Source organism: Podarcis melisellensis, assembly GCF_964234715.1.
Source record: "Podarcis melisellensis genome assembly, chromosome: 8".
In the NCBI taxonomy this organism is placed as follows: domain Eukaryota; kingdom Metazoa; phylum Chordata; class Lepidosauria; order Squamata; family Lacertidae; genus Podarcis; species Podarcis melisellensis.
This window is the reverse complement of record NC_138540.1, coordinates 42,491,142-42,513,315: the sequence shown is the minus strand read 5'-3', so window position 1 is coordinate 42,513,315 and position 22,174 is coordinate 42,491,142. Positions and strand designations below refer to the sequence as shown.

At 43.1% G+C, this 22,174-nt stretch overlaps 1 protein-coding gene across 7 annotated transcripts in view; it reads left to right on the top strand.

Moving 5' to 3' along the window:
- The window catches only part of ZNF469 (zinc finger protein 469), a 270,776-nt gene that overhangs the window by 97,817 nt on the left and 150,785 nt on the right, over window positions 1-22,174 (top strand). For all 7 annotated transcript variants that reach the window (XM_081920130.1, XM_081920134.1, XM_081920126.1 and 4 more), the window contains exon 3: window positions 13,204-13,270. The gene's annotated coding sequence lies outside the window, so the exon portion shown is untranslated. The remainder of the gene's footprint in view (window positions 1-13,203; window positions 13,271-22,174) is intronic.

The window sequence follows — 22,174 nt, the reverse complement described above, 5'->3', positions numbered from 1 at the left end:
ATCCCTAATCTTGGTTTATTTATGGAGTTGGCTTTAGTTGCTTAAAAAACCCCATTTCATCTGTGATTATCGCTGTCCTTTGGCACCGTCTTGCTTCCCTTTTGGATATTACAATCCTGGCTGTTTTGATATCTCTGACTTGAAACCTCATCTTAAGGGATGGACAGTGCTCATCAATTCCAGCCAGCCATCAGGGGAGACCGGCTAAATTCCAAAAATGATTTGCAAATGTTCTCTTCATGTTTTCTCAATAACCTTAGCATATTCTGAGGGAATGCAGTGTACCAAGGTAGTGTTATTGGGTTTTTTTAAGCTTGATTAAAGAGGGACCATTTCTTAGTGGGGCAGCCCCTCCTTTGCACGCAGAAGACCCCAGACTCATTTCCTGGAATCACCAAGTTTAAAAAAATAAAAATCAGGTAGGACATGATGGGGTAACACTCTGCTGGTCAGTCTAGAGAGCTGCTGCCCGTCAAAGTAGACCTTGGGATCAAAAAGGACCTAAGAGTAGAAGAGGCATTTTAAAAGTACAGTGGTACCTCGGAAGTCGAACAGAATCAGTTCCGAAAGTCCGTTCGACTTCCAAAACGTTTGGAAACCAAGATGCGGCTTCCAGTTGGCTGCAGGAAGCTCCTACAGCCAATCGGAAGCTGCGGAAGCTGCATTGGATGTTCGGGTTCCAAAGAAGGTTCACAAAATGGAACACTGACTTGTGGGTTTGCGGCGTTCAGGAGACAAAACGTTTGAGTCACAAGGTGTTCTTCAACCAAGATACGACTGTATAGTGCAAAAAAGTCTGAGCCTCAGAAACAAAACATATGGGTATGTACAAGGTGTACATTCCTTGCCAATGAGGAATCTCTGTATTTAGTAAGCTAATTCCACAACACAACAGTATTCCTTATTTTTTCTTTACATTGTATGGTTCCTAGTAATGGCGACTGGTGATTAATAACTGTTGATTATGTATTGATATTTCTTGACTTCACATTCTTATGAATTTGGTTTGGGGCTGATGGCAACTTTATAAGCTCATCAAGGCATCAATGAACTCAGAGGTTTGGGAAGCCTAGTGTGTGAAGATGGGTGAAAGTTTCAGAGACCTTTCCATCTGGAACCCTGATGTCCAGTATAAGGCGTCAATCTATGTTGGTGTCTGTTAGGCTGTTGGATATGTGGGGGACACTTTGACAAAGCTTGAGGCTCAGGAGAGCAGGGGAAAGCTATTGAGCTCTAAGGATATCCAGGGTCCATGCTTACAAATTCCAAGGTGTACCTTTAAGTGGAGAGTATTCCACTGGTGTCGCTTTAACCAGAGTTTGCTGCTCTGCTCCTTAACTCTTATTGAATACTCTCACGCAGCACCTCTTTTGTTTCAACTTTCATTATTTTCAATTATAATTCAAAGCAGAAGCCTTCAGCATACTTAGTGGTGTGGACTACGCAAAATAAACACATTCACTTTCTTGTGACACTTACAATATCATAATTTTTCAATATGAATTAGCTGAAAGTTTATTTTGGACAGTATCTTGGCTGCATCTGCCCTTGTAGGAGATTTATGCCAAATGCAATCTTTTTGATATCAAATATTACTAAGCAACTGAAACCCCAGATGGACTTGGACAGGAGTGGCTGAGTAGGATTATATTGTTATCACGTTCCCTACATTAGTAGGTGAGGAATGCTTAAAAACAACAACATGAAAACCTTTTCATATGTGTTAGTGCAGTTTAAATCAATGGGGGGGGGGAGTAGAATCTGGTATTGTTCAGATACCTTTCAGTCTCCCATTAGTCCTGCCTGAAATAATGTTCTGTGTGATCAAATGTTTGCCAATGGATTTTACCAAAAACAGGGGACGCGGGTGGCACTGTGGGTTAACCACAGAGACTAGGACTTGCCGATCAGAAGGTTGGCAGTTCGAATCCCCGCGACGAGGTGAGCTCCCGTTGCTTGGTCCCTGCTCCTGCCAACCTAGCTGTTCGAAAGCACGGCAAAGTGCAGATAGATAAATAGGTATTGCTCTGGCGGGAAGGTAAATGCCGTTTCCGTATGCTGCTCTGGTTCACCAGAAGCGGCTTAGTCATGCTGGCCACATGACCCGGAAGCTGTACGCCAGCTCCCTCGGCCAATAAAGTGAGATGAGCGCTGCAACCCCAGAGTTGGCCATGACTGGACCTAATGGTCATGGATCCCTTTACCTTTACCTACCTGTTTTTCTAAGAAGCACAAACATTGCAATAACCTGTGTGTAGCTGTTGTGAAACCCATAGAATTGTAAAGTAGAGATGGACACCTGAGTCCTAGACAGGCTAAGTGGAAGTAAACCCCATGGAAGCCAGAGGCACCTTTCTGGTGTGGGCACACAAATGAAATCCCTGTACACAGGTCATTTGTAGCCCCAGAACATGTGCTGCGCACCCAAAACATGTGCAGTGCACCTTGTGGATCTGTGTAGTGAGCAGGATTATGTCTATGATGAGGACCAGGAGTTTAGGGTCAAGACTGTAGCTCAGAAGACAACCAACAAAAATGGATTTCGTAAGTCCTTATGGTTGTTAAGAGACTTCAAGCCTGGAAGGATAAATACACACTATCTATTACACAGGGGTTTGAAGACCTTAACACCCTGGCTGCATTTGAACATGCTTTAAAAAATTAAATTAAAATTAAACACCAACTTTCTTTGGATACCTGTTTGGACATTTGGATGGCATATAATGGGACGCAGCTAGACTGGCAAAGAAAAAGTGATTTATATGCATTGTATATGCGATATAACATTGTGCCACCAGATGGCAATGTGGAATCCCATTTTTTTCTACCTGTTTTCCCTGTTTAAATTTACGCTTTAAACTGAAACGCTGGGTCTAGATCCAGCCTTGATTTGTATGTGTAAGCTTTAGAAGAATGTACTGGTGCTTATTGTATTGGTAATGGGAGTCCCTCCCTTGTGTTTTTTCCCCCCCTCTCTCTCTCCGTTCATTTTGTTTTCTTCTTTAATAACTTTGATTGAAAAAAACTGTATCTCAGAGCACATGCTTTGTTCATGAAGAAGGTTGCCTTTCGTTTTGATCAGGATAATGAATTGAAGATGGAGCTGTCTTTGAAGATGATCCAGAAATTGCAGTTAGCACAGGATATGGCTCCTTGACTAGAAACTGATTCTAGTTGTTCGGGTCATATTATATATGCCTGTACTTTCTCATTCTCACTGGCTCCCAATCTGTTTCTAGTCCAATTGTGACAGAATCAGGAGTGCCAACTTGGCCCTATGACAGTGGGTGCCCGGGGCCATGGGTGCCATGCAGTGTGCATGGCTCTGGCACCAAAATTTGTGGGTGCCCAGCCCCTTCATGGGGAATTTTGTGGGTGCTCAGGCACCCAGTGCCCCAGGGGGTTGGCATCTATGCTCTGAATAGCCACTTATTTCCATACATACCAACCCAGTGCCCTGAGATCATCACTGGAGGCTCAACTCTGTGTACCTCACAAGCTGAGATATGGAAGGTGACTATCACTGAGGTGGGCAAAAGGTATATCTGGATTTACTCTGGCTGATTTGCAATAGATGGGCAAGGATTCCGGTTTAAGAAATAGCAGCAACAATATGACACACACATGCCCCAAATGTATGCTCTGAATTGAAGAGAGGTTGGGGTAACCAGGAGTTGGGTTTTGTCTGGAAGTTCTGCTCAGATCTAGGACTCAGAACAAATTCCTGGGCTCAGAATTCTCAAATTGTAAATTTACGTCTTGTGCTGCCTGAAATCCAGGAGAGCCATTGCCACTTGCCAGGCTGTGTTTCCAGCACAGAGCTAGGTGAACCCAATAGTCTGGCTTGGTCTGAAGCAGCTTCTCACAATATGAGCATGAATGGGCAAAAAAATGCTAGAAAATTGCCATGGAATTGTCACTGCAGCACAAACTTTAAGAACCTTTTAAAAAATAAAAATGCAGAAACTGCATTTTCTTCCTCCTGCCCCTTCCCATCTGCTTTCTCTGAATCAGTTTCCAGCTTGTAAATCTTATTCCCAGTAGGCTCTGTACTAATTAGGTAACTAATAAAATTTAGCAAACGCCAGGCATATTATGAGAGTGATTGCGTGATTGCTGAAATATGCCTCATTAACACCCGGCAGGCACATCCCTTTGCTACAAAAATAAACAATCACAGCAAAGGCCTTGCAAGTGGCGGTGAGGATAATTGTCCTCCCTGCAAACGAACTTCAGAGGCCTGTTCAGCAAATGGATTCTTTGGTGATGTTGCATTTGGAGAGGTGTTTCAAAACGTGGCATTCTGGTCATGCACAGTCCCTCATACTTTGGACTTTCGGTTCAGACAACCATGGGCAACACATCGTTTAAGGAAGGAGGTGCAACATTAGAGGTGAAGCTAGGAACATGGCCTCACCCCCATGTAAACATGGCAGTGCCTTACATGCGAGTAATGTGTGAATGGGGCTTGTGTTGCCATGCAACCGCTGGTCCATTACAGAGAGTTTAAGCAAACTTAATCTGTCCCCAGCTAGCCCCTACCAACCTGCTTCCTTACTTGTAACCAGCCGAAGGGGGGCACTCCTGAGTGTCAGAATTGCCTCGGTAAAACTCTGCAGAGAGGAGGATGAGGCAAGACTAGAATAAGCCGGCTCTGCCTGTTGTTGGCTCTGTTTCTATCTACTGTGAACTCTCTGCCTTCTGCTGTACCAGTTCTAATAGGCAACAGCCACCACTGCCATGCAGACTTTCTAGGGGTCCTGTTAAGATCTTACTTAAGAAGAGCCTGCTAGATGAGGCCAGTGGCTCATTTGATCCTGCATCCTGTTCTCACAGTGGCCAAGCAGATGCCTCTGGAAAACCTGCAAGCAGGTGCGCTCTCCCCTCCTGTGGTTTTTAGCAAACTGGCATTCAGAAGCATTGCTGCCTCCAACCTTGGAGTCAGAGCATAGCCACCATGGATAATAGCCATTGAGAGCCTTCTCCATGAATTTGTGTAATCCTCTTTTAAAACTGAGGGCCATCACTGCCTGCTGGGGGTGCAAGTTCCGCAGTTTAACTGCATAGCTTTGCTTTCCAGCTCAAGTATACTTCCAGGGCTACTTAGCTCTGCCTTATGGACAGATTCCCACATAGCCGTGGCAGGGAGGTGGGGGGCAGGAACCCACAAATGAACAGATAAATCACAGTTTGTATATTTCCCACCTACCTCTTTTGTTTATTTATGCATTTCCTTACATCATTTTAACTGCCTTTCAACTTAAAATACACTGCTCAACATGCCAGGGTATTGAAAAACAGCCAAATCAGCGCTCCTTATCTTTTTGACACATATATGTTTTGGAATTATTATTATTGTTTAAATCTTTCTCTGTATGCCAGAATTTGTACTATGTGTTGTGGTGAAGAATCAGAAACCTCAAATGGTGAAAAAATCGTTTTGTGTCAAATTCTTGTCCTTGAGTTTGGTAGTGAAACTTTCAGACTTCTGTCATTGCGGCTCTAAATAAAATTAAATGAACCATATGCAGGGGAGACCGCAAAAGCAGAATTTTTTCTTTTGGGGCGGAATGCTCAACAATTTGTTTAGCAGCTCCACTTAAACTAATAGCCATAATTGGGAAGTTGCCTCCTCCCCCAATCCAGTTCTCTGATTACTAATAAGAAAGTGACAGATCTGTAATTTTCCTGTGTGTTCTTTTGCTTCTGAATTCTATTGGTTGAAATGTCAGCTGCCCTGCTGGGTCAGAATAAAGATCTATTTAGTTGTCAGGATTCAGTCCCGCCAAAACTTAGAATCTGGAATCTCCTCAAGAGGAGGAGCTAAGGGAAAAGGACCTCTCAGCGGATCTCTGCACCATCAGCAACACTGAGGAGTTGGTCAAATCCAGGCATTCCTGGCCCAGGCCCAGATCAAGACCTTTAGACGCCTTTAAGCACTAGAAAGATTATGGTGCCTCCCATATGCAATTCAAAATAAAAACAATATTAAACCATACAATAAAATTTTAACAAACAAAACATAAATTTACTGAAACACATGGCAAGATCAGATTTCCTCATATTATTTCAGTCTATGTCAGTAGGATGCCCCTGTGGTTTAGGTGGGGATACTTAATGAAAAGGAGAACAGGAAAAATTGGAGAGGAGTGTGGAACAGTGTGTAAAGAAGGCTAATGAAGTTCTGGTTTTCCTCATGGTGACTACTTTGATGTTGTTGAGTTTTTATAAAAAATATCAAACTCTTTCATTCATATATATATATATATATATATATTTGCTTTCGTAGATTTTCACGGGTACAGGAATGCAGGTTTTGGTGTCCTCGGGTGTCTTCCCGTGTAAAAGTTGGGGTGTCTAGGCGACGTTTCGACGAGGTCTCACTCGTCATCTTCAGGCTGGTGCTTTCGGCTTCTTGTTACTGGAACAGAGCAGGATCTCAGTGTTTGAGTTCCTATAAATACTGTTGAGGGGGTGTGGTGTATAGCCTCCAATGTTCTGGGCAGAGAGGAAGTTCCCAGGCTAGTGTGCCTTTTCTTCTTTTGTTCCTTAATTACTTGAGGGATATCTTGAGTGATTTCTTGAGTGATATCCTGAGTACCACTTAGGTGGGTCATTAGGTGTGGATTAGTTGCTAAAGTCTTTGTGTCTTGACCTCTTGAACTTTGTGAAGAGTTTTTCTGAGAAGATGGCTGTACTGCACTTAGTTGTGCTCTGGCTTGGCTTCGTGTATAGGGGCGAGCTGTGGTTTTGTGGCCTGTGTCAGCCAGATCTGTGTAGGGATTGCAGGGGGGTGCAGCATCCGGAGGTGCCACCATGGTTTGGCTACTGGATGGTGTCTGTAATTTATCTGTGGAGAGGGTCTGGGTTTGGGTCTGGTGTGGTTGATTGGTGATGGCGTTCTGTGTGCCTCTGGATCTGGTGTCAGTTTTTGTGGGGAGGGCTAATTTCCAGATGTCTGGCAAGCGGGATGTGTCGTCACGCTTGTTCATGTTGTGAGGGTGTTTCTCTATCTCGATGGCTTCCATGATTATTCTCTTGTGGTGATGTTCCATGTTAAAGAGCAATTTGGAATCTGCAAAATTAATTTCGTGTCCTGTTTCTTTCATGTGTTGGAAAAGAGAGGAAGTTTTTTCTTCTTTTTTGACGGCATTCTTGTGTTCTGCGATACGTGCATTTATTCGTCTGTTTGTTTGTCCAATGTACGTGGCTGGGCAGACTTTGCAGGGTATTTCATAGACCCCTTGGTTTTCCAACTGGATTTTATCCTTGGGGTTTCTGAGGATATTGGCTATTTTTTGGTTGGTGCAAAAGGCTGTTTTGATATTGTGTTTATGGAGGATTTTGCTAATTTTATCTGTAGTGCCCTTGATATAAGGAAGGAGGGCCATGCCATTGTTTTCTTCTGTGTCTTGGTTTTTGGGGGGTGTTTCTTTTTGGATTAGCTTCGTAACCCTGTTTTGCTGGTATCCATTGGCAATTAACACATTTGAGAGATTCTGTAACTCTTCACACAAGTGCCCATTAATGAAGCCTTGACAGCCATTCAAAACAAATACAATCCCCCCGAATACATCTTGGACCTGACCAACCACTGCCTAACCAACACGTACTTCATCCACAATGGACAAAGATACAAACAGATAGAAGGAGCACCTATGGGATCACCCCTCTCACCGGTCATCGCAAACCTGTACATGGAACACTTTGAAACCAATGCTTTAGACAAGTCAGAACACAAACCCAAACTTTGGCTCAGATATGTTGACGACACCTTTGTAATTTGGCCACACGGGAAGGAAAAACTGGATAGCTTCCTCACACATCTCAACAGCCTACACCCCAAAATACAATTCACTATGGAAATAGAAGCCAACAACCAACTTCCCTTCCTTGACGTCCTAATCTACAAAAAACCTGATGGCTCCCTAGGACACACTATCTACCGGAAAAAAACACACACCAACCGCTACTTACATGCACAATCACACCACCACCCTGCACAAATAAACTCCGTAGCCAAGACTCTCATCTCCAGAACCAAACGCCTGGCTGACAAAGACCACTTGACAACTGAGTTACAGAATCTCTCAAATGTGTTAATTGCCAATGGATACCAGCAAAACAGGGTTACGAAGCTAATCCAAAAAGAAACACCCCCCAAAAACCAAGACACAGAAGAAAACAATGGCATGGCCCTCCTTCCTTATATCAAGGGCACTACAGATAAAATTAGCAAAATCCTCCATAAACACAATATCAAAACAGCCTTTTGCACCAACCAAAAAATAGCCAATATCCTCAGAAACCCCAAGGATAAAATCCAGTTGGAAAACCAAGGGGTCTATGAAATACCCTGCAAAGTCTGCCCAGCCACGTACATTGGACAAACAAACAGACGAATAAATGCACGTATCGCAGAACACAAGAATGCCGTCAAAAAAGAAGAAAAAACTTCCTCTCTTTTCCAACACATGAAAGAAACAGGACACGAAATTAATTTTGCAGATTCCAAATTGCTCTTTAACATGGAACATCACCACAAGAGAATAATCATGGAAGCCATCGAGATAGAGAAACACCCTCACAACATGAACAAGCGTGACGACACATCCCGCTTGCCAGACATCTGGAAATTAGCCCTCCCCACAAAAACTGACACCAGATCCAGAGGCACACAGAACGCCATCACCAATCAACCACACCAGACCCAAACCCAGACCCTCTCCACAGATAAATTACAGACACCATCCAGTAGCCAAACCATGGTGGCACCTCCGGATGCTGCACCCCCCTGCAATCCCTACACAGATCTGGCTGACACAGGCCACAAAACCACAGCTCGCCCCTATACACGAAGCCAAGCCAGAGCACAACTAAGTGCAGTACAGCCATCTTCTCAGAAAAACTCTTCACAAAGTTCAAGAGGTCAAGACACAAAGACTTTAGCAACTAATCCACACCTAATGACCCACCTAAGTGGTACTCAGGATATCACTCAAGAAATCACTCAAGATATCCCTCAAGTAATTAAGGAACAAAAGAAGAAAAGGCACACTAGCCTGGGAACTTCCTCTCTGCCCAGAACATTGGAGGCTATACACCACACCCCCTCAACAGTATTTATAGGAACTCAAACACTGAGATCCTGCTCTGTTCCAGTAACAAGAAGCCGAAAGCACCAGCCTGAAGATGACGAGTGAGACCTCGTCGAAACGTCGCCTAGACACCCCAACTTTTACACGGGAAGACACCCGAGGACACCAAAACCTGCATATATATATATATATATATATATATATATATATATGCTTTCGTAGATTTTCACGGGTACAGGAATGCAGGTTTTGGTGTCCTCGGGTGTCTTCCCGTGTAAAAGTTGGGGTGTCTAGGCGACGTTTCGACGAGGTCTCACTCGTCATCTTCAGGCTGGTCAGGCACCAGCCTGAAGATGACGAGTGAGACCTCGTCGAAACGTCGCCTAGACACCCCAACTTTTACACGGGAAGACACCCGAGGACACCAAAACCTGCATATATATATATATATATATATATATATATTGTTCCTGCTTTGCCGCGGCTCTAACCATGAGCTTAGTATGCCTATTGGGGGATCTAATGCATTCATTCATTCATTCATTCATTCATTCATTCATATTCTCTCTGTCTCTCTCCACACACATCAGCTTTTGCTAACCTGGTGCCCTCTAGACATTTTAAGACTACAACTCCCATCAGCCCCAGCCAGCTGGTTGTCAGTTCCTTGTTTTAGAAAGCCACACTGACATGATGTTTGTGAACTTTCTTGCAGTAAATAATAATAATAATAATAATAATAATAATAATAATAATAATAATACAGATTTCAGCTGAATGAGCTGATATTGTGACTCAGATTTCATGCAGCTGCTCCTACCTTTTTTGCCAGGGAACTTGACAGAAGGCTTGGGAGATAGTAGACTTGTGGAAATGGGTAGAGAGCAGTAGTGGAACTCTCCCCAGGCCAAATCCATCAATGGCCCTTGCTTCATACTTCAAGTGTTTTTGTCCAACTGGAATGTGTCTTTGAACTCTGATCATGCCTCTTAGAGACATAGGAAGCTGCCTTATACCAAGTCAGGTCCATCTAGCTCAATATCCTCTACACTGACTGGCAGCAGCAGCTCTCCAGGATTTCAGGCAGAGGTCTTTCCAAGCCCTACATGGAGATGCCATTGGGGATTGAACAAGGGACCTTCTGGTTGCAAGACAGATGCTCTACCACTGAGCTATGCTTATGGCCTTTAAATCATGCCTCTTGCTTGCCCAGATGCAAGATAGAGAGTGGTATGTCAAGTGTGTGTAGGAACTAGCCTTCTGTAAAAAGGTGATTTTTTGGGGGGGGGATAACCACACATAACCAACATGCTTAAGCCTAATTAATGTGTGAAGGGGTTAATGCCATAGAGTAAGATTCCTGCCTCTCTCCCTCAAGCCTATCGCTCCCCTTCAGTCTACCTGAGAAGCTCAGTGTGTAAAGAGGTCTGAGCTTGTTGTTCCAAGCTCAGTCCACATGGCTCTTACAAGATTCTCTTGTGCTCCTATGCCAATAATTTGGGAACTTTCACCCCTGTAACTAAGCCATTTTTTACTGCCTGTGCAACTTTTTCTGAATGTTGTGTGGGAAAAGCACATGATTCTGACGTTTGGAGAGTTTGTAAGCAAAACATTTTAAACTTACCAAACATTTAGTCTTTTTCTACGCTATGTAAGAGGGAAGCTTTGGAACTCACATGGGCATATTTTAAAGGTCTAACTGCCTATATTTCCATGCTTTGCTGCATACAGCTTTCTCGCCAAAGAGTACTTGTCCCAAACCTAGATCTTGGAATCCTCCTTTTTCTATTTTGCCACTAATAAAATCTGCATTTTTTGCTCTGCCCCCTTTATTTCTGGTCCTGCCCACCATGGGCATGTGGCCATTGGAAGATTGCCCATAAGGGAAAGTGTCCCTCAGGCTTGAAATGGCATTGCTCTGATGTCCGTGTTGCAGTACATTGATTGGGTGTCCTAACCTGGGCTGCTTGATAGCATTGACCTGTAAGCATAAAGCGCTCACTGTTGGCAGCTGCCTGATGGTGGAGGCCAGAAATTGTAGCATAGGCCACTTAAGTAAAACACTGATTTCAAGAAGAATCGACTTGGAAGCCAGTGTTCAAGAGCATGTGCTACAAAATGGTCTTCAACCAGAGCTCTCTCATCTAGGGACTGGGAGGGACCAGGCAATTCTTACACTTCAAGAAAGGCCTTGGCAAGGATATTTATAAGCCTTGTGAATTCAGCAGCTCTTGGAAGAGATTGGGGAGGCATGGCTCAGTCCTGGATCTAATTTTTTTTGTGGCATCCCAAGTGCTTCCTTCTTCTTCATCTTCCTCATCTACAACTTTTCATGAACGATGTGCCCTAGCTGCGAAGCCTGGAATGGGATCCAGGACTCATCGGATGTTTAGAAGTCTGATTTTGGCTTGGGAGACCCATCAGCCTTTGTCAATAACTTCCATTCTCAAAGTTTACAAAGCAGCGGGAGTTTGTTGTTGGCTCTGCCAGTTAGGCCTGGCAGCCTCAACTGTTCCCGCTGCTGCTTATCACTTCTAGACTTCATTCAGTGCTGGCAGTCTCAGGTCCTCCATCTGGACACCAGATTTGGCTGGGACCCTTTGGCGGATGATGCATGAGGCGGAACCGAGTATGAGAGCCCTCCTAGCTCCCTCCTTCTCCAGCCTTGTTGGCTTCTGTCAAGAGTGAAATCTGCAAAGTATTAGCAGATACGGATAGGGACCCAAGGGGGACGTGTAAGGACAACAGCTGAGACATCAGTTAAAAGTCACAGCCAACTTTATCTTTCAGAGGATTCCAATGAGGAACCTTGAATGTGGGACCTAAGCAGATTTTGCAGGTTTTGTTTTCCATGTGATTTCTCCCACTGCCACCCAGTTTGGACTCCAAGTTCTGGGGGCCCTTGGGCAAGGAGCTTCCAGTTGGTCCTTCCCCTTTGTGAGCGGACCAATATCCTCCTTGCCCATTTGCTTGTCCCCTTCCTCTGGGCGCAATCCACACAATCACATGGAAGGAGAGTGCAAGAGAAGGGGATGAGGAGGCTTTCTTTCTTCAGGCCTCAGGTTCAATCCCCAATGGCACGCCCAGTTAGGCTGGGAAATATCCCCTGCTTGAAACCCTGGAGAGCTGCTGCCAGTCAGTGTAGGCAATACTGGTCTGTCTCTTTACTGCAGCTCCCTATGTTCCTAGGTAGGTGGAAGAGAAGCAACAGCAGAGTCTGGGGGTCAGTCATGGCCCCTTTGCAGGGTTGTGGGCATTGGCAGGAGCCCAGCAATACCAACTGCTGATGCTGGCTCTGTCTTGGGATTTGCTGCATGAAAGTTGTCCTGCACCCTCTAGTCTGCTGAGGGCTAGTCTGCTGCCATTTGAGGATGTTGAAGTAAGGTTCAACAACCTCAAGGTGGCATCCTGCCCTTTGTTTGACTCATGCAGCAAAATGCTTTGGGCCAGCCCAGGGTTAAACTGAGTCAGATCAGTGGACCGTTTAGACTATGGCTATTCTCTGTGACTAATACTGGCTGAAGGTCTTGCAGGTTTACATTTATTTATTGAAAAAAAGACTTTTATACTGCCTATTAGTCCCAACAAGGGCCCCTAAAGCTGTTTACACAAAATAACCAAGTCAAACACCATCAAGGAACATGAATTGAAACCCATGAATCAAAAGGAGCAGCGTTAAAACCTTCACTCAACGCTTAAAATGCCGCATAGGATAGGCATCTTTTCAGTGCTCGCCTAAAGGCCCTCAGGGATGGGGCTGATCTCACAGCTGGGTGTTGCCACAGAAAAGGTCCCATCTTATGTTCTCTCCAGCTGAATCTGTTCTGTCATTGGGGCTTCTAACCAGGCTTTTGAAGGTTATCTTAGCCCACGAGGAGGTTCATGGTTTTTGAAGCAATGCAAAACCCTGCAAGTTCTGTTTACCAGAGGTGAAAATGTGATGGCTTCCCACCATGCTGCAAGCAGTGATTTGCTCTCAAAATGCCTTCAACTCTCTTCAACCACCCATTGCCTGTTTGCAGAACTATTGTCTATTAAAACATATTTTTGTGTCCAGCAAACTATACATTTCCTATCTTTTAAAACCTTCTTCTTCTTTTCACAGATGTCCCAGCACACATGCAAATCCAGGCATTTAAATGTTTCTTGCTTACAGCTGACAACTTTTAAAGGTAAGCACAAAACATCACCATGTGAATTGTTTCTATTAACTACACTGTTTCAGTTATTTATTTCACTTGGGAGTGAAGATCAAGTGCGAAAGGGGATAAAAATACCAGTTCTCTGGTCATACCTATCAGATAAAAGTCTTTGGTTGCAGAAATAAATATATTCAGAGCCAAAGGCAATATGCAAATTGTGTTAATGGAGTGATAGAGATGGAAGCTGACTATGACATTTATGGTATTCAGAACTGACTGGAGACGTGAGATTCAGGTTTTTGGATTCAGTATGTCTCGTGGCCTCTGATCCTGTGTGCAACTTGTGGTTCGGTCCAGATATGGGAGTTGCGAACCTGACTTCCATCAGCAGTGTACATCAGGCTGTGCAGTTAATAAAGCCTCAGGATGACGTGTCATTGTGGAATGTAAATGTGGCTAGGCAGGAAGGTGTCACTAGGAAGGTGCCTTGAAGGTAGGAAAGGTGGGGAGGCAGGGGGAAAGAAATTAATTCAGTTCACATCTTAATGCAAACCTATACAATTCACAGTTTTTGAACAAATACCAGAACCAAATGCAGTTATCCTTCAAAATTCACACTTCTCTGAATTTTGCAATGCAGTTCTTCAACCCAAAAACACCTATGAAAAATGTGTATGTTGGAGGGAAGTGCACACAACAATGGGTGTATTGGCATACTGTATTTGGAAAAATTCTTTGCAGAAATGCATATATTACAAAAAAAGGATATGTTAAGAAAAATGCCTATGAAAATGCATTGGAATGCATAGACTTTAGAATGGAGAAATTAAAAACTGAGCAAATCTGAAATTGTCAACTTTGTCCCTTCCTCCTTGAAGGCACTGAGCAATGGGTTGGCTGCCATAGCTTTGGTGTTCTGTTTCATGGCATTGCTTTGTTTTGCTCATCATCCATCCAGCTTGGGCAGTTGGCAGCAGGAGTTAGGATTGTTCGTTGTGGGCCAGCGTTAGCAGCCATCTCTTTTTCTGTCATCTGCTGCAGGTTCTGTTATCTCCCTACTACTTTGTATAGTGTTGAACCAGAGGAATTAAATCTTTGTGGATTGCTTATGAACAGAGTTGATGTGCATCTCCCAGACTAGTGTGCAGATCAGAACTTAGACTTTTAACCAGCATTCGCACATCCTGATTGTTCCAGCATAGTTGTTGGTTCAACGACAACAACAAAATCAATATGCATTTTAAAAAGCACAAGTTTTGGCATGTATTTGCATGGAAGCTCAGTTCAGATATTGGAAGGAGCACACAGTTTGGAATGTATATTTGTATACAGAATCTAATAAACATATTTATTTTTTATAAATAATCTTTTGAAATATAATTTGTTCTGAAACCTATTTCAAGAGAACATGTCTGTATGCATTTAAATGTGAATCTTTACAAGGATTTTTTTTTTGTAAAGAAGCTTATAAATGCAGAAAAATGGGACAAGAAGAGATTGACGGATGCATGCATGTAAAAGAAATGCAGATTGAGAATAGGCTGGTCAATCTGTCTCAGGCTTCAGAGAATACATAGGCTCTGCCTGCTGCTTGTTTGCCTTGGTCCTTCATGGACCAAGATCACTGTTTCTACTACACCATCTTTTTGCCACCTCCAGGCATTTGGTACTTTTTAGTTTAGGGGAAAGGCGAGTAAGAGGTGACATGAAAGAAGTTTGTAAAATTATACACGGCATGAAGAAAGTGTACAGATAATTATTTATTTTCTCTATCTCTCATAACACCAGAACTTGTGGACATCCAATGAAGCTGAATGTTGGAATATTCAGAAGGACAGATAAAAGAAAGTCCTTCACACAGCACATAGTTAAACTATGGAACTCATTCCCACAGGAGGCAGTGATGGCCACCAATTTGAATGGCTTTAAAAGAAGATTAGACAAATTCATGGATAAGAAGGCTATCAATGGCTACTAGTCATGATGACTATGCTCTGCCTTCACAGTTGGAGGCAGCAATGCTTCTAAATACCAGTTGCTGGAAACCACGGGAAGGGGGAGCACTCTTGTGGTCAGTTCCTGCTTGCAGGCTTCCCATGGGCATCTGGTTTGCTACTGTGAGAGCAAGTTGCTGTGGTAGATGGGCCTCCCTTCAGACCTCCCCCATCTCCCAAGTGCTACAGCAGCTGCCTGTGGGGACTGCGCTTGCTAGCTTAATTCCCACCATTTGTGCTCAGGTTAGATTCAATTCATTGATTTCCTGTTCAATGAAGCCATCATCCACGCATATGCTGTTGCTCCCGGATGTGCAGCAGATGTCAGAACTGTAACAAACCCCAGCTTAACTCTTGTGATTTCAAATCTGGTGTATTTCTCAAGAAAGTATAGGGATACCTATGGATTGTGGCTAACAACACGTGTACTTGGTTTCACATACCAGCGGTGGGTGTGCAATGGAGCCAGAGTAAAGGGTACTATATACACAGCTTCTATCTGCAGTTCCAAGGCTTACTACACGGGGCAGCTCCACACACAGATCCTGGCATCTCCTGCCAACTTCTAACTCCTGCAATTTATTTCTTCCATTTAACTGTACCGGCTCAATTGCACCATGATGCTTTTTTAAAAAAAAATGCCATGGAAAAGCAATATGTGCCACTTAAGAAGGGCAAAATACAGGAAGCCATCAGCCAACTAAAATAGTCTTGCAAAAGGATCCAGTAAATTTTACAATGTCTGGCTGCCATTTTTAGAATCTGAAACCAAAAACTATAACATAATACTAAGCCAGGCAGACTGTAATGGGTTGATTTTTGGAATGTGTTCCTCAGGTTCAATGTTTATTACCATCTCATTTTTGCATTGTTTTTCAGTTTGAATTTTGCAGCAAATTAGAATAATGAAGTGTTGTTGTTGTTGTTTAAAAAATAACAATCCTATTTTTAGCTAGAATTAGCCAGCTATTGTGCTGAAAGTTTCCTGGATTTTGTAGCTTCTATACCCCAAAGGCAGTTGACCTGAAGGGAATGTATGTATTTGCAGTGGGGTGTATGTGTGTGTGTGATTGTGTTCATCATGTAAAAACAGACAGAGAGGCTGAGGGACTGGTGTATACATTGAAGTAAGTTTCTTTGGTTTCTACCCTGCTTTACAGTTAGGATTGATTCCCTAAGCAAATTATAAAGGAAACCTACACAAATTGATATCAGCACATCCTGTGTGTCTGTGTGTAGGGGAGAATAGTTCTGACCCCTAGCATTTGGTGATGCTATCCAGGTTCCAGTGCTGAGTGAAGCTGATGGGAGTCAGATGTCCAAAACAACTGAAGGGCTAGAGGAATTTGCTCTAGAGAAATAATAATAATAATAATCCTTCCCAGAGAAGGATCTGGGTTGAGTGGTGTCAAGTGGGAAGAGGGCTTTTGCATTCTGTGCCTGCCTGCAGGCTTCCCTTGGGAGCATCTAGTTGCCCCCTATGAGAAGAGGACTTTGGACTAGATGGGCCACTGGCCTGATTCACCTGCAGGATCATGTACCTTCAGACCATTATTATTGTTCATTATTAAGCTCTTTAGTTCTTTTTTGCCAATGCAACCCGGAATCATTAAAATCATCATAAAACAAAGTATAGCAAAATACAAAACACATTCATATTTTTAAAAGGCAGGATTAAAAGATTCCAGCCACTAAAGTTGGTGTTATATGCTGAAACCATCTTGCCCCGGTGAGCAATCTGGCTGCTGAGTTCTGCACCAACTGCGGAACGGTCTTCAAAGGCAGCCCTGTGTATAATGCGTTGTGGCAATTAACCTACAGGTTACTAGAGTGTAGCGACCAAAAGTGGCAGAGAAGGGTCTGTCCCTCAACTGCTTCCTGGGACCATTTCAGGCTTGAACTTTGAACTCAGGACTTCCTCATGCAAGCCGTGTGCTCTACCGCTGAGCCAAAAAGACAGGAAGGCGCGTGGAGCTGTCATTGAAGCCAAAGGGGTTTCCAATATCTTTATTTCATTATTCTACAAGATATATGTGTGTGTGTATGTGTCTCAGATTGCTTTATAGTTTTGTGCTGCTTGTTTTAAAGCCATTCAAGGCTGGTGTGCCGGCAAGGCTGGGTGCCAGCCAGGAAATTCCATGAAACTAAAGATGGACCCTGTACAAACAGCCTAACATGCCTCAGATGTCTTTTTAATATTGGAAAATGGAGGGTAATAAGGAGCACATGGGCGCTGCAAATAATGAGATTATTAACAAATATACTGAAATGAAGACATTTGACTGCACCATTTAAGAAACAACAAGAAGAGCAACACCCTGCAAGGCTCCCCCCTCCCACCACATTTCATCTGGGGTTACTTTCTCTTCCTCTCTGCTCCTCTCTTTAATGGGGATTCTCACAGTTTATAGCTCCATAATCGCTTGTAGACATATATATTTAGATGTTCCCTCCCTTGCAGACAGAAGAAAGCTGAGTCTAGCACAGAGAATTGCATAAAGATGGAGTGGTTGGAAGCGATTCTAGTAAAACAGAGAGTGGAAAACAAGCCCTGGGTCTGAAATGGAGAAGAGGGTCTTCTGGAAGGGAACAAGTGAACCAAGAGAAAAGGAAAACATATAAAGGGTGGGTGAGAGTTCAGCAACAAGCCCATGGCTGGAGGCTGCAATGCTTCTGAATGCCAGTTGCTGGAAACCACAGCAGGGGAGAGTGCTCTTGTGCTCAGGGCCTGCTTGCGGGTTTCCCTACAGGCATCTGGTTGTTCACTGTGAGAACAGGATCCGGGACTAGATGGGCCATTGGCCTGCTCCAGCAAGATATCCTTATGTTGTTAAGATATTATATACAGGAATGAACTTTATTGCATTCTCTAGAAGTGAGGGCAATTAAGGCAAGAGTTTAAAGCCATAAAAAACCTATATAGGATGAGATGTTACATAAGACAAAAGCCATATTACACTCTCTGTAAAAATGGGAAGAGAGACCTAAGTCCATTAAAGGGCCCTGCCCCTTTACCAGGCAGACATCAATGTCTCTGTAGCAATTAAAATGGCTTCGTCTTCACCTTACGGCTTTCATTGGCTTCATTCTGCTGCTTTTATGGAGCAACTGCTTTCTTTATTCTGGTTCTTTTTTCCATTGTCAGTTTAATTTTTTGTTGTAAGCATCCTTGAGGATCTTTATAATGGAAAGGTGAGGTTCTAACAACAGTGATAAGCAAACCAATGGTACCTTCACATTGTCAGTCTGTGACCTCCTTTTCTAGTCAGCAGTGGGTGTCCATCAGGTTGCCAACCTAAGATTCAGGGAACAAGTGAGACCATTCCAAAGTGGCTTATAAAATCTTCTTGAAGCCACCTAATCAAGCCAGTATGAAGGTGGTTTGATTCAGTGGATCTTGATCAGGGAACTACAAGTAGCCTTAAAACAACAGAATTCTATCCTGAAATATCTGTGGTGTGTTTCACAAATGACATCATTCTTCTGACAAGCGTCACAAATGACATTTATTTATTTGTTTGTTTTATTTAACAAGACATACATGGCTGCTTAATCATTCCCCCCCCCAAACCCCTCTAAAAGAGCAATCCTAATCATGTCTACTCAGAAGTCAGCCCTATTGAATACAATGGGGCTTACTGCTACAATGGCAGGTTTAGGGTGGCATTCAAAGTGGTTTGCATAAAATAATATAAAAAGTTCACAAGAAAATGTTGATAAAATCAACTGGCATTTAAAAGCAAGGAGGTATAATAACACTGTCAAAGCACAGATGCAAACATCAGTTCTACAGACCAAATATGCATCATAAAGTTACATGTCTAAGTAGGCTTGCCTGAACAGAAAAGTTTTTAGCAGGCATCGAAAACAGCACAATGAAGTTGGCTACCTCATATTAATGGGCAGGGAGTTCCATAGAATAGCTGCTACCATAGCAAAAGACCGATTCATCACAAGTGCAGAAGGAATGTTATACAACACTTGTCCATAATGCTGGTATTCGTGTTATTTCTAGGAAATTAGAAAGGCTATTTCTGAAGAGCACCTTGTCACCAGGTTTTCATGCCCTCTATCTGAGCCCTGAATCTCGAGAACTAAGTGGGAATTGGAGAGGACGAGAAACATGATTTTAGCATTACCTCGCTGGCCTTGAGTAAGTTTTTTATGGAGCAATTTTCCTTGGACAGCACACTTGTAAGGATCATCATTACATCTGCTTGCTCCAGATTGTCCCGGAGAATTTAGTTCTTCCTTTTGATAAACTAATAGTTTTCACGTTGCATTAGTATTGGGGTTTTGGAAAGGGGTACGGAAATGGCAGACGTGCCAAAGGAAAATAAAAGAATAGATTTGTTGGAAAGAGGCCTCCTTTGTTTGACAGAAAGACCTACAGATGCTGCAAGCCATCACATGGGCTTGCCTATCCTGAGTCCTTTCCCAGAAGAAAGGATGAGTAGTTTTGCAAGAGAGGTCATGATGATCCTGCCTCCCATATATACTTTCTGGCCCCACTACTTTGTAAAGACACAAAATTTCAAGAGGTGTACCCTTTAACTGATTGATGACTTCAATTAATCTCTTAAAAGCCATTTTAAACAATGAAAGAGGTGCATCTGACTAATCAGGCAACATATCTTTTTAAAAAATGCTTATTTTAAAAAGAAGCACTTATATGCTTAAAAAAACTATTATTATTACTACTACTATTACTATTTATTACCTGTCCTTCACCCTAAGGTCCTGGGGAAGGTTACAAAGATTAAAAACAACATTCATATTAAAATACAATATTAGACAAATTAAGAACAGTGTACAACAACTCTGTTGTGGATGCATCATCCCCATATTCATTTTCTCCCTCTCTTCAGCAACAATAGTTTCTCAACCTGCTGAATTCTCTATCAGCTCCTATGGATGCATAGAATAAATGCAGCCTCCTGGCTTAAGTTTCTAGTCCTCATTGTGCTATCTGGATATAGGTTCTGCCGGTGCAAACACCAAGACTTTGAACAGCATAGAGTGCAGAAAAGGATGACTACTAATCATCCATTGCTACTTCTAGTAACATTTCCATCTCTACCGAGCAATTTCCCTTTGTCTGGTCTGCTGGAGCCTGCGTTGCAGTCGTGTCATTAAGCTCAAGTACTAAAAATATATCCAGGCACCGGGGAGGAAACTGTTGCTAGTGCAGGTAACCAGATCCACACATTCTTGGCTTTGTCTCCTGAAAGGAAATGACATAGGAAGGAGAGAGAGAGAGAGAGACGGGAAGGGGCCCTGTTAGTTACAGATTTGATTTATCAAGCCCAATACTGCCTTGACAAATAGGTTTTTAATCGAGCCCCTTTTTGAAATGAGGAGTTTCGAAATCAAGGTGAAAACCAGCAGGCCATGCATGTGATGTGAGTGCCTTCACAGGGCACCTGTTACATATATTTGCTGTGATGTCATCCCACTGGCCCAGTTGTGCTAGCTAGGATGTGCCATAGCCTCAAGAAGTTCATGAAATGGTGTGTTTGGTGGATGGCGCCAGAGAGTGGAGTAGTGTATTGGCAAAGCATCCTCTGATTTCACTGGAGATGATGCAGGGATGCTCCTATATGAACACAAGAAGAGCCTATTGGCTGGATCAGACCAATGGCTCATCTAGTCCAGCATCCTGTTTTCACAGTGACCTCCCAGATGCCCCTTAGTAGGTTCTGAGTTGTGATTATAGTATTAAGAGGCACACTGTATCCAACAATAGATGCAGAACACAGGCGTCATGGCTAGTAGCCACTGATTTCTGATCTCATTGGGAGGAAGACTTCTGAAACAATGCTGATCTTTGACCTTCAATGACTCTCCCCCTGGTGATAGCATGCAGTTGCTCCCATGTGCAAGCTGGTTGTTTTCTGTATTAGGACCACAAAAACAACATAAACATGAGTTAATGGTGATGTGCTAAACTGCAGTGCTGTGCCTGGTGGTGGCTGCACCATACTGGCTCTCTGCAGCGAAAGTGCCAATGCAAACCCTGATTTTAAACAGCCATAGTATGCCCTGATAGTTATGCAACTTGCAGCCCAAATTGAGTAACATCACACAATTTGCATGATTTAGTCTACCCTTGATGAACTGGAATAAGAAGTCAGGCTTTGAGCAGCAAATTTTATGCTTTTTGGCTTGCATTAAACATGGCTGCACATGTTTATTCCTAGAGAGCTGGGATCAGGTACCACCTTCCTATAAAATGTAGGCTCTGTTCTCCAAACTCCTTGTAGCTGAAGGGGAGTAATTCTCAGAAACAAACAAAATTAGCCCTGCATGCTTTGCTCAAAACAATAAAGCTCTCCTATTCCCCAAACACTTCATCTTATATAGACATCCCCCCCCACCCTTCTGTGACATAAGAGCCATTTTCGTATTCCTGTTAAGCAAGAATGGAATTACAGGGGCTTTCCTTTTCAGTGGGGCCACATGGATTTGCTTATGGAGGGCAGCTCTAGGAAGGGCCAGAGATCCTTCAGACTGAGTCTCAGAGCTTGCAGTCAATAAAGTCATTGACATGCTCCTCAGTAGATAAACAAACATTCTCTTTCTTTCTTTCTTTCTTTCTTTCTTTCTTTCTTTCTTTCTTTCGGAGACAGACAGGAAGGATGGAAAATGATTCATAGGAAAATGGAGTATAAAATATACGCTAGCATTAGGTATTACATGTGCCGAGTTTTTGTTGGCTGCCCAAGAATGCTGAGGTTTCTCTCAAAGGCTGATGCCATTCTGGAACAATGTCATTGTGGAGAGTTTGGTCAAGATGAGACAATCGTGTCTGGCCAGTGCTCACCAGCGAGAGGATTAATGTGTTATTTGGCATTTGGAAACTCTTTGGCAGGCAAGATTTCTTGAGTGTCTACTCATCCAGTCGGCTGTGGCATTTTGCGAAGAAGCTGGCCACTGTGCT